Raw genomic sequence first — 12,403 nt, 5'->3', positions numbered from 1 at the left:
CCCAGACTCCTGGAGCTACAGAGTACCTTAGCAATCACCTAGCATAGCCCTCTCAAAGCACTGCACAACTAATTAGTGACAGGAATTCCATCTAGCTTTCTTTGCACTGATTCCAGAATATTTTATGGTGGAAGAAATAGGGGCAGAAGGAACCTGGCTACAGAGAAAGAAAATATTATATATTATTAACGAAAATGAGAAAATATTATATATTATTAAGGAAAATTTAACAGTAAATGAGAACAAAATATTATGTATAAAGATAACCCATAAAACATATTCTGATAAAATCCTGGTATAAATTTTAAACTATATCTGGATACTGAGGAGATCTTCAGAAGCTGGGGGGGATGGCGACTTCACAATAAGAATGTTGAGAAAGGGAGAAAGCAAATCATTTATACACCTGGCGGCCCCTTCAAAAGTCACTGGCTGCAAGCTCAGTTCAGCATGCGCTTCTGAGCAAGCTCTCTTTGTCTGGCAATGTAATTCCCCACACTCCATCCCTCACACTTTTCAAAATAGAAAGAAAAGGGTCACAGGGTGGGCACCGGGTGCAGGAGGTCAGCTTGACCTCACCACATCTGGTGAGGGCAGGAAGGAGGGAACACGGAGAGGACTGGGGGAAGAGCCGGAGCCAGGACGAGAGGACAGTGAACTGCGCGAAGAGAAACACCTCACCCTGGTAACATATGCTTGGAACATCTACCTCCCCAAAACACAGATATATGAAAAAGAAGCAGTCAGCTCCAGAAGAGAAAAACTGGAGCACTTTCCATGGATTCAAGAGGAAGAAGAATGCATGCACAAGTTAGTTGTCTTTCAGCTGCCCACATGCTGTTTTATGTGAGCACTTAGAAATTCATTAAAACGCATTTCCTACAGCATCCCTTTGCCACAAATGAGGCATCTTTAAAATTCAGAACATCTGTCAAAAAGCAAGGGTTCACAAAATAGATTATACGATTTTGTATACCTGCCCCCACCTGCACACTCACATCATAGATATAGATTTAAAAGGGAATGTTTCAAAAGGTTAAAGCCATATATGCTGTAGGAACACTTGACCAAATTACCTTTGTCGCAGTCACTGAAGTTCTCATCACAAAGAATGAAAACCATCATGCTTCCACATAGAAATAAGCAAACTGCATCAGTGAAACATAACCAGGAAGAGAAAAGGAGTTCAACCTCCACCATCAATACTAAAACTAGTCAATAATTATCTAAGTGGTATCAGTTATGTTTTCTGTGCATCCTGGTTGGCCTCTAAGTAAAGAGAAGGAGCCTTAGAGAAGGGCTTGGGAACACTGCGTTTCTCTCTCTATAGGAGCATTATCTTAGGCGGTGTGTGTGAAGAATGGGGTGTATGCGGCATGCAATCCGCGTGTTTATTGTTTCAGCATTCTACCCACTTCTGGAGAATTGTTGATCATCCTAACCACCTTCAAAGGCCTCATAGGGCAGCAGGAAGTTCCTACGTACTGGATTTTAGTTCTTGGAAATCCTAGAAGAACATGGCTTTGTTGTCACCAGGTGCTGTCATGGTTGTGTGGAGGCCAGTAAGCCAGCTCATACCCAAAGCTCGACAGGCAGAGAAGATTGTGTCACAGTTCTCTAAAGCTTCTTAAAAATGAGTGAGGATTAGTCTCAGTTTTAAAGACTGTCCAATTTTCAAGAGAAGAGAGATATATATTTAATCGACATCGTATGTTTAAATCCAAGTAAATCTGATAATGAGAAAAAGAAACCAAAAAGGACATTCTGTACACTTTTATATTGTGCATTATGAACTAAGCATGTTTTCCTATTTCATAGCATTGCACTGATTTCTGAATGTAAGTTCCCCAAAATACCTACTAGCTGAAGGTAGTATGGGGGTTAAACAGAGAGAAAACAAAAGGTTGAGGCAAAATAAATCCTGGAGGACAGGATATGTATTCAAATCCTGAAGGCAAACTAAATAATGCTAAACAGAGCCAAAGGGGTAGTTTTTCATATGAAAAAGCTACAATATAAATGTTGAATATTCTCTAGTTTTATATAATCTATAGTTGCACTGTTAAATATGGTAGCCACTAGCCACATATGACTATTTAAAATGAAAATAATTAAAATAAATACAGTTAAAAATTCAGTTCCTCACTCACCCTAGTGCTCAATAATTACATAGGACTAGTGGCTACTATAATGGAGAGGATACATTATAGAATATTTTCGTCACTTATGAAACTTCTATTGGACATCTCTAATCCCAGAGTTCATGATAGATTTTAAAGTGAACATAGATATACAATATAACTAAAATAAAACGTGTAGCTCAATAAAAGTGCACAGTAGGGAGTGGCATATTTAAACCATAAAGAACCTTTATTCTTGCTCTGGCTCTATCCTTATTTACAAGGTTAAAAAAAATTTTTTCAGAAAACAGACAGGGCCATACCTAGGCTAAGTAGCAGAGTTTCAGGGAGGGTTGACATTGAAGTTCTTCTTTTAACCTGAAAAGGTACAAACATGTGTGTGTGTGTGTGTGTATGCCTATGGACAAAAATACCCTCCGGGGCATTCAAAGTGTGTCCTCATACAGAGAAATGTTTATTCTAGGACTTGCTAAAATGGTAGGAATGGCTCAGAGCAGTGGTATTAAGGTAAGGACTTTTAAAAAGCAAGGAAGTTAAAACTAAGTGGTAGCAAATGATCTGACCTCAAAACAGATTGCTACAGAAAGGAACGTTCTTACATAGAAAAGAGTAATTACACATTTTCTATCTTTATGGGGTTAGATATGCAAATACATTTTTATCGCTGAAATTTGTTCAGGATTGAAATTGTTACCCAGGTGTTGTCATTGGGTTTGTTTTTGGAAGGTCTCTTGTCTAAGGTGTTTAAAGTATGCTGTATCTTGTGAGCATAAAGGCCTGATAACATTCCAAGGTCATCTCCTGTGCTGGAACATTGTTATCCTAGTAAATATCTTGGTTTTCCAATGGCACACAAATAACAATTTAAAATATACTATTTGATTTCACCCCCTTCCTTTTTTTCTTTTTTATTGCCACCATTTGATAATGTGTGTGTCCCCATGCTCACATGTGCAGGGTAGTCACATGATATAATTATACTAGCTATATAAAACTAAGCCTCCATAAGCTATGCAACGTGAGTTACAGATTAAATGGGTTTGCAATCCTGGACACAAAACCAATACTCAAAACTATACCCGATTCTAATTAGTAAAGTTATAATAAGTTAAGAGACCTGGTAATTTTATAAGTAATTATGAAACTTCAAAACTACATGACAATTATCATATTGAATTGAATCCTTAATAATACAAAACTTAAATTCTTTTCTTTTTAAATGTACTAATAGATGACATCTTTGTTAAAACTAGGTAACACTCACTGGCATATTTACTTCTTATGGATTCTACGGTGCCTTTACTGATTATTGCAATCCAGCTATGTTGGAATAAAAGTTACTTGAATATATATAGCATGCTATAAAGCATTGTAACATATAACATTGCATTTTTCTGCCATAGCCACACATCCAGAATTTTATGGTAGGTAGTATTTTGAGAAGTGAGGAGAAAGAAAAATCAAGTTGGCTAAGTTATGTGCCCAAAGACTCCCAGCCCTGTATTTATTTTCAAAAATTAATTTTAACACACAGGTAGCACATGAATATATTTTTGTTGAAAAATATTATACAACATTACATAAAGGTCTAAATCCCCTCTAACCACAACTCAATCCATGTCCCCTCCCCCTCCTCAGAGGCAATCAGTGTTATCAGATTATGTGTACTAGGTTTTTTAATGCCTTTGTAACTACCCACACATATCCAAGAAGGCAAGCATAAGAAGATCTTGTGCAACAGTATTCGTAGAAACAAAAAAAAAATTGAAAGCACTTTAAATATCTAATAATTAGGGACTAACCTATCTAAATATGATTTATGAGAATGTGACACATCTATATCAAATGATTTGAAGTTTCTAAAGTGCTTAAAAAGTGTATAGTACAGAGTGAGCACTACACAAAGTGTCTGCTATTATTATACGACTAATATATTTAGAGAAAAACACAAATTGCAGAAAGACGCACAATGTGAGCCAATTTATGTCACAACTACACACACACAGAGTGATGCCATGTATTTTCTAGGAGTTTCAGAATTCTTTTCACTCTATGAGGCTACCTCCCCTTTTTTAGATCATGAAGATACTTTCAAACTACAGCAGGCAACATAGCAGAGCAAGAGAACAAGGGGTGTATGTATATTATATCTGCCTGAATGGTGTTTCTCTGGTCCTCATCCTTAATAGCTTTCAAAGATAGTTTATTTTATTCTTGACTCCATAAGCACAAGGGGAGCTCAAACATACTCCCTAAAAGCAAGAGAAAAGTGAGAAGAAACACTTTCTTACTTAAAGAAAGATAAAAACTTAAGACAAACAAAACAAACAAAATTGAATGAACATAAATTCTGCTTTGCCAAGTTCTAACTCTTTTGTTTTCTATATGGAAGCATCTTGTCAGATAAATCTTAATTTATAGCAAAATAAAGGAATTGTGCTATACTAAACAGAGGACCCTGAAAAGGAAACCAAAGAAATGAATTTTAGTCCAGCTCCATCAGATTCTTCTAGTTGGGCACAGAGGAAGTTCCTTAACCTCCCTCTGCTGGAGACTTTGGACATAGTGTTTTACTAATTCTGCATTGCCTAATGGGGGTCCTTTCTTCACAATCATGCATGTCCTTTACAAATGAAGCTTCCTTTGAAGACAGGCAAGAGATCAGATTAAGTTTTTCAATATATATTACTTCTGTTTCCTCTTGGTTCACTGTTCTCACAATGGCTAATTCTCCAAGGGGTTCCAGATGTGAACTCTGCTCCAACTACTAAATAAGAGCATAGCGAGAGAACTCACACCACAAAACATTCTTCTTGACTTTCAACCAGGGTTTCTCCCAAAGAGATGCCCCTGTACCATCTGCTCCAGCAAAGCTCAAATCCACACCATTAATCATGGAAGTCTCGGAATTTTCTTTTCTAACCCTGAAGAAATCTTAATTATCCTCCTGGTTCAAAGTGTTTCTGAAGTGGACCAACTCAAGTTTCTCTTAGTAGAGAAGCACAACAGATGCTACGCTTACAAACACAATGCCAAGCACAATTTCTGTAACAAAGCAAACTCTCAAGAAACATCTACTGAATGAGTGATGGCACACCTTCACTAATAACGATGTATAAAGATCTCATTTGTACATTATCTTTATGCCTTTCACCAGGCTCTATATCAATATGTACACAAATGCTCCATTATTTCTCACTCTCCCTTAAAAAAACCGCATTAACCTTAAGCCTCCTGACATTTCCTGGGCTATCATCAGAATTTCATGCACAATCCAAGCCAGGTCTTGATCTTGCCAAACATCTCTGGTGATTTAGTCAGTCTGCATATTGGACAAGTGCAGTTCCACAAGTCAGGATCCAGTCCTAAATGCCTTTAACTGGAGTCAAATTTTATTTTTAGTACTTGAATGTAAATTTTAAACCATGGCATGCCAAATTAATGCAGTAAAAACTTAATGGCTTCCAAATTTATTTTGTGAATTATAACATAAAAGCCAACTTAAAAAATACAAGCTTACATATAATCTCAGAAACATTACTCTCTAAGGATGGTTTTCAAAGGTTAGCTGTAAAGTTTTATCAGGTTCCTCCATATAACTACAAGATTATTCATCATAATTCTTTAATATTTTGTTTGATCACCAATATACTGTTATAGAATGACCAACACCAAAATAAGAAAAAGGTGGAGCTGAGTGGTCAAATAGAGTTGCTTTAGCACAGTCTTGGCCAGCCAGCACCGTCCAGAGAGAGCAATGAAAGTTCCTGATGCATGACGAATTCATGTTCCTTCTGGTCAGTCCCTTGCCTTATCCACTGCTTTTGTATTTATTTGACCTTGAAGAGACAAATATCGGGAACTGTCCAATTCTTTCCAGGGGTATTTAGACACTTAAAAAACACTCAGTGCTTTGAAAACAACAACATTCCCATTGTGAACTATGTTGTATAGCTCAGGAAAACTATTATGTGCTGCTGGTCACTCCCAATGTCATTTCCTCTGTTTCCCTAACTCCTCTCAGTAGAGAGCCTCTGATGCCCTGTCCTAAGCAGACTCAGGTGTACTTGCCTCTTGGTTCTGAATGAAAGGTATAAGAATGGCCTTCACCCCCAACATTTGATAGAATGTTAAATTAGATTAAGATGATATTATATTAAAAAGACACCTGCACTCAAATGCTTATAGCAGCACAATTCACAATTGCAAAGATGCGGAAACAACCCAAGTGCCCCTCAACGAACGCATGAGTGTATCCATAAAATGTGTTATATGTATACTATGGAGTATTACTCAGCCATAAAAAATGGCGAATTAATACTTCTTGTATTAATTTGGATGGAACTGGAGACGATTCTTTTAGGTAAAGTATCACAAGAATGGAAAAACAAACACCACATGTACTCACAGTTAATTTGGAACTAATCGTTCAACACTGTGTGCACATATGGAAATAATACTCATCGGAAATCAAGCAGGTGGGAGGGGGGAGGAAGGGATGGGGAAATTCACACCTAATGGGTACAAGACGGGAACACTTATAACTTTCACTCTAATGGCATAAAGGCAATTTATGTAATCAAAATGTTTGTACCTCTGTAATATTCTGAAATAAAATAAAAAAATTAAAAAAAAAAAAGTGATCCATCTGTTCAGGATAGGCTTAGTTCACCTGAGAGTGTTTCTAGCTTGGCTTACTTTCAATTTCTAAGTATTCCCTCCAAACCGGACAGGAGCTCTGCTGCCCTAGACCTCAACCGCTACCATAGTAACCTGGACTTTGGCAACTTAGAACTGGGCCTAGGCCTTCTGACCACAAATCCCAATCTTTCTTGTGGTTTGAATCATACCTTTGCCTTTTATTTAGAATCCAGTGTCTTGTTCACTGGCTGGAACATTGGAATTAGCCAGGCCAGTTTCTTCCAACCACACTCCCCTTCCTCCCCCACCACATAAAAGAAGACCTGAGTGGGTTGTTTGTTAAATAGTCGCTGAGTGGGAAATATGTATTACAAATGAGGGGAGGAGTGAAGGAGGGAAAGTCAGTAAGTGTGTGGTGCTGGCAGAAGTGCAGGAAGGGAAATTTGGGGAGAGAAAAGGGAGAAAAAGAATAAGAAAAGAGAACCTTCTAGATTCCTGATAATAGACTAAAGAATTCCATTCCTGAAAATTAAAGATATTGTACATTATCTGTATAAGTAAATGGGCTTATGTTTATGGATATGAAAATAGATGCTGTAAGTGTGTACACATACAGTTTTGTTTCATTGTAACATAATCAAATAAATTGCTAATTATTTAGTTAATATCCGTTATTCAAACATATTTTTAAAATCCTACCCAATATTCAGTCTACATTTTAGTTAGCAATATAGTTGCCCATTGACTTGCTGTTTTGTTTCTTTTCTTAACCAAAATATAATACTGAAGCTAACAGAACAAGCTTACTTCTTTGATTGTTGACATTTCCATTGTTTCCCAAAAGAAAAGTTCTGCTATTTTGCTTGCATTTCATTCTTGCTATAAAAGGGTCAAGAATTTTGAAAGCACCACCCTTAGTTCTTACACAGAGATCTCTGAAACAAACAGTAGTCCCACAGACAGAAATTATAGAAAGAGGCAGAGGGGAGAAATACAAATGGGCCAGTTATCATTACCAGCCATAAGGCACCCAAACTGAATGAAATAAAGTTGGTAAGAAGGGAAAGTAAAGTCTTTGGAACATGCCATAGGATCAGGCACAGTCTAGAGTTAGGGCTATTGTTTGCTTTTACTCTAAACATGTCATTGGTCAGGATCAGTTAAATAAACTGCTCTGCAATGTCAACAATTTCCCTCCATTTCTTCAACCATAAAATGATTATTTTGCACAATCATTTTGTGAAAACCAGGCAAATACCTGAGCCTAATAATTTTGCTTTCTTTCAAGACTCATAACTATTCACCAATTTCACACACTAATCCAACAGTGACTGTAGTCATACCAGGCACCTAGTATATCCATTCAACAAATAATTTGTTGTGTGCTTGCTATATAAGAAACAGTGCCAGGTATTTCACAAGATTGTAAAATCTCTTCTCACTAGATCTAGTAAGGAACTTGAACAGACTTAGAAATGAAATTCAATGGAAACAAAAGAGCAAGAGTACTATATTTGGGAAACGTGAGCTGTTTGGGGTGGATAGAGTCTAGTGGTTAAACAGGGAGGGGTTGTGGCCAAGTTGTTTGCTACAGCAGGAGATGTGGATAAAGGGAAAGGGTCAGATTATTTTATCCTTATTGGAAATGGGGCACCATCATGGGCCTTTAAAAGTGGGAACGGCTTGATGAGATTGTGTTTTAGATGGAAAGGACTGATGACAGTGGGGAAGATAGATGGCAAACAAGAGATGCTAACCATCAGTCTGGGCTGATGTGATGGCCCAGCAGAGAGACACTAATGTACCCAGTGAAAGCAGCAGAAGTGAAATAGAGAAGGGAACATATCTGAAAGAAGTTTAGGAGGGAGAATGAATGATTTAATTCTTTATGGTATTATGATTTGTCTCTTTCTCAAACAGGAAAGCAATGGTAACCAATTTCAAAACCTTTGCTCTAAATATCCTAAATATACTGCACAAAGCTACTCAGTGGGGTTGTGTTTAATCACATCACATAGGAACTAGTTATGATGCAGAATCTTGCTGCTCTTTGTCATCTGTGGAGAAAAACGTAAGCATCACTTGGGGACCCATTAGAAATACACAATCTCGGTCTTCATCCCAGAAATGCCGAATCAGTTTCTGCATTTTAACAAGGTCCTCAGATAAATTGCTTTCACATTACAGTCTGAGAAGTACTTATGTAAAGGAAGTATCTCTGTATTTAAAAACAGTGGTACCCTGGTTATGTTACTTCTTGAAATTTCTATTTTTTCCTCCATAAAATTAGAAAACATATACTGATTGACCTTAAGAGTTAGATGTGATCACCAGTGTGAAAATGCTTCATGCACTCTAAAGCATGATGTCAGCTAGATACAAGGTCATTTCTATCATTGGGATCATCTTGTCTCATGACAAAATCATATGCTTCATTTTTGTTCTTAAAGAATTCTTTGAACCCTAAATGTGGAAATGGTAAAAGGGAAAAATTTGCAGAGAAAGCACCAGATCTTTAGTCACCAAGCCTTTGCTGTTGTTTTTATTTCCTCTAGACCATAATGAACCATATACTTCTAAGATTTCCATTATTAATTCACAAAACCTATATTCTACTTCTCCTCTCCAGTGAAACAAAGAATAGGAGAAAGAATAACCACGTTAAGCATTGAACATTCAATAAGCCTAAGGAGCTTATTTTTTTCCTAGTCAAATATCCATTATCCTCAAAAGAAAAAACAAACTCCAGCACTCAAATAGGCTCCTGGAGGAGGCTGTAGAGACAGTTTAAAATAGAGCATAAGCCCATTTGTCTGTATCATCCTTCCCAGAACGGAAATGAGATCAACCAGATGACCCTCTTTGGATTCCTTCAAGTGTCAATTCCACAATATCCTATTTTCACAGCCACACAAATAAGCAGTGTGTGTAACGGTAGCCCATGAAGTATGATTTCAGGAATCACAAGTCACTATTCCCTCCAGAAGGTTTCCCCCTAGGTATGGTGCTACATAGGCCGACAACTCAAATCTAAAGAAAAGATAACATTTCCATGTAAGAGTCTTTTAAAAAATATAGTCTGTCTAGCACATTGCCACGTGTTAATAAGAATGAGTTTATTAAAACAGACTTTTTATTTAGCAGCACTGAAGGGAAGGGACAGAAACCATTTGTTGGTTTATTCATTTATTTATTCATTCTTTTGCTGAATATTTATTAAGTACCCAAATGTGACAGACATTGCCAACTCACAGTAAAGGGCTGAACGAGATGCGCCAGCTCTCTGTCCCCATTAAAAATGCAATCCAGAGTAGTAGTTCTCAAGCATTAAACATCATACAATCTATCAAAAAAACTTGTTGAGCATGAACCTCTAAAACATGCATATATTTATTTGTAAATTATTCACATATGCTACTGTACTAATACATATACATAATATGACATAATAATATTAATTTGTATATTAATAAATCCAAATAAAAATATGATAGTACAATAATAAAAACAGGTCCTAATATTTTTCTGGACCCGATAGACTATCTTCTACAACCCCTAGCATGTGGGCACCCAGTGCTTTTTTTGAGTAATTTCTATGAGAGAATTTTTTTTCCATGAGGCACAGTTATCCAGAGTATATAATGACTTCAATCACCTTCAGAACTTGAACAAAAGAAATTATATGAATCCCTCAGAATAAGAAACTCTATTTTCTCTTTCTATCTTTAAAAACTTAAACTTAGAACATAGTAGATGTTCAGTATTATAATTAAGTAAATGCTTATAGAATTGAGGGGAAAAGAAAAAAGTTTCAGGGTTGAAGGAAGAGAATGAGCATATGTATTACAAAAAAAGATATTTGTAAAATAAGAAAAAATAGCTTGCATGCCAGGAAAAATAATGAGTCACCTCAATTATTTCAATAATAATAGTAATCATAATAAAACAGAATAAAATCCACATGAGAAAGAACCTATCTCTAGTTCACTTTCACTTGTCAAGATGAAATCTCTAATTATAGACCTTATCTCCAGAATTTCTGGGTACAATTTTATTGAGATCTCTCTTCTTAAATGAACAATACATCACTTTTATTTTAAGTAATCAAATCATTTTTGAAATGTATTTATGTGTAGGTTCCTTAAAATTATTTACCTTGCCCCCCAATTCATTGAAAAGGGAAGTGGCGACAGACAGAGTTCCATGGTTACCTGGCCTCATAGCTGGCCCTCATCACCCTTGCCTTTGTTCAAAATCACCTGTAGTTTTTTTCCTGGCGAATGACTTCTACTGATAGTTGGTAATACTAATATTTGTGTCATGTTATCAAAAATATTTCCCAAGAGTCATGGTTGCAGTGTTATCAATAATAGATTTATCTGTTACATCAAAGTTTTCGTGTAATAAACTTATCACCATTTCCACTAGTTTCCCCCACGCTCACTGTCAGCTTGGACAAAAGGTGCTTTGTAAAGTCCGTTCCATTAGAAACGGTTCCTTCAGGTGTGCGGGCCAATCTCTGTTGCCAGACTGTGCCCGGGCTTCTCTGTTGAGCTCAGAGCTCCCCCATCAAGACTCTGCCCCAAGTAGAGCCTCCCATACTCTGAAAACTATGCGATAAGGGAAGATGGGATCTAGGCTACAACAAAGGAAACTGTGCTTATGATACCCCATGCTCCCAGATATTGATACTACAATCTGGCACGTAATCACCTTTCAGAAACCCCAAGGTCACATTTTAGTAGCCTCTTTTGTAGTCTTAGCAATCCTGAGTGTCGAGATTAGGATCCCTACTCGCTCTGGGCAAGGATGTGCTCTAGCCTGAGAAGTTTATTTTTGCCTCGGCTTAACCCCGAGAGTCTCCAAAGTCCCAACTGGTGGAGGAGAAGAATTTTTCCCAGGAACATTCCTCCTCGTCAACAAATAATTATTTCAAATAGGCCCTAAATCCTCATGGGATGCTCACAGCAAAAAGGCTGACATTCATCTTTTTAAGTATGTGAGCTCACAAACACACACACACACACACACACACACACACACACACGGGTGTATACAAATGTGTAGGTAAGTATCTGTATGCTTAGAATGTGCTGCTCACAAAATTGATATATGATAGGTCTTATTACTCTCTTTTTAAAAATAAAGACACAGAGGTACACAAAGTTTCTACAGCTTATAAGTTCCATTGTAGGACTCGATGTGCCTCACACAAGTGAAATAATAACCGCAATATTCTTGCTGTATTATCATATCATTTGTTAGGTCAATGTTGCCATAATTATCTCTGAGTTTTATGTGTATATGGACACCAGCACTTCCATGGACATTGGGGTCCTCCTCGCTGTCTCAGGCAGTGACTCTGCCTCTCAGGAAGCCAGAGAGAGGAGGTTGCCCTTCCCAACATGACCCCACAGTGTGGCCCCCACGGTGTGAAAGGAGGTTGGTCCCCAGCGGTGCCTCTTTCATCGGCAGGAGAAATCTGACCCTTCTTTCAGAGGTGTGGAGAGGTGAAAAAGCCCTTTTTTTCTTACCAAATATTGGACTTTGAATTCCTTCCCACCTACCTCCCCCGGGCCCTTAGGAGGCTTCTGGGCCAGTATGAAAAGTGTTTGTAAAGT

At 37.3% G+C, this 12,403-nt stretch overlaps 1 protein-coding gene across 7 annotated transcripts in view; it reads right to left on the bottom strand.

The window, feature by feature from the left end:
• MECOM (MDS1 and EVI1 complex locus) overlaps nucleotides 1–12,403 on the bottom strand; it is a 537,691-nt gene that overhangs the window by 178,564 nt on the left and 346,724 nt on the right. The window lies entirely within an intron of this gene.

The sequence above is a fragment of the Microcebus murinus genome, chromosome 1 (assembly GCF_040939455.1).
Source record: "Microcebus murinus isolate Inina chromosome 1, M.murinus_Inina_mat1.0, whole genome shotgun sequence".
In the NCBI taxonomy this organism is placed as follows: domain Eukaryota; kingdom Metazoa; phylum Chordata; class Mammalia; order Primates; family Cheirogaleidae; genus Microcebus; species Microcebus murinus.
Note: the sequence above shows the minus strand (reverse complement) of the source record. Positions and strands in the feature narration are given on the sequence as shown.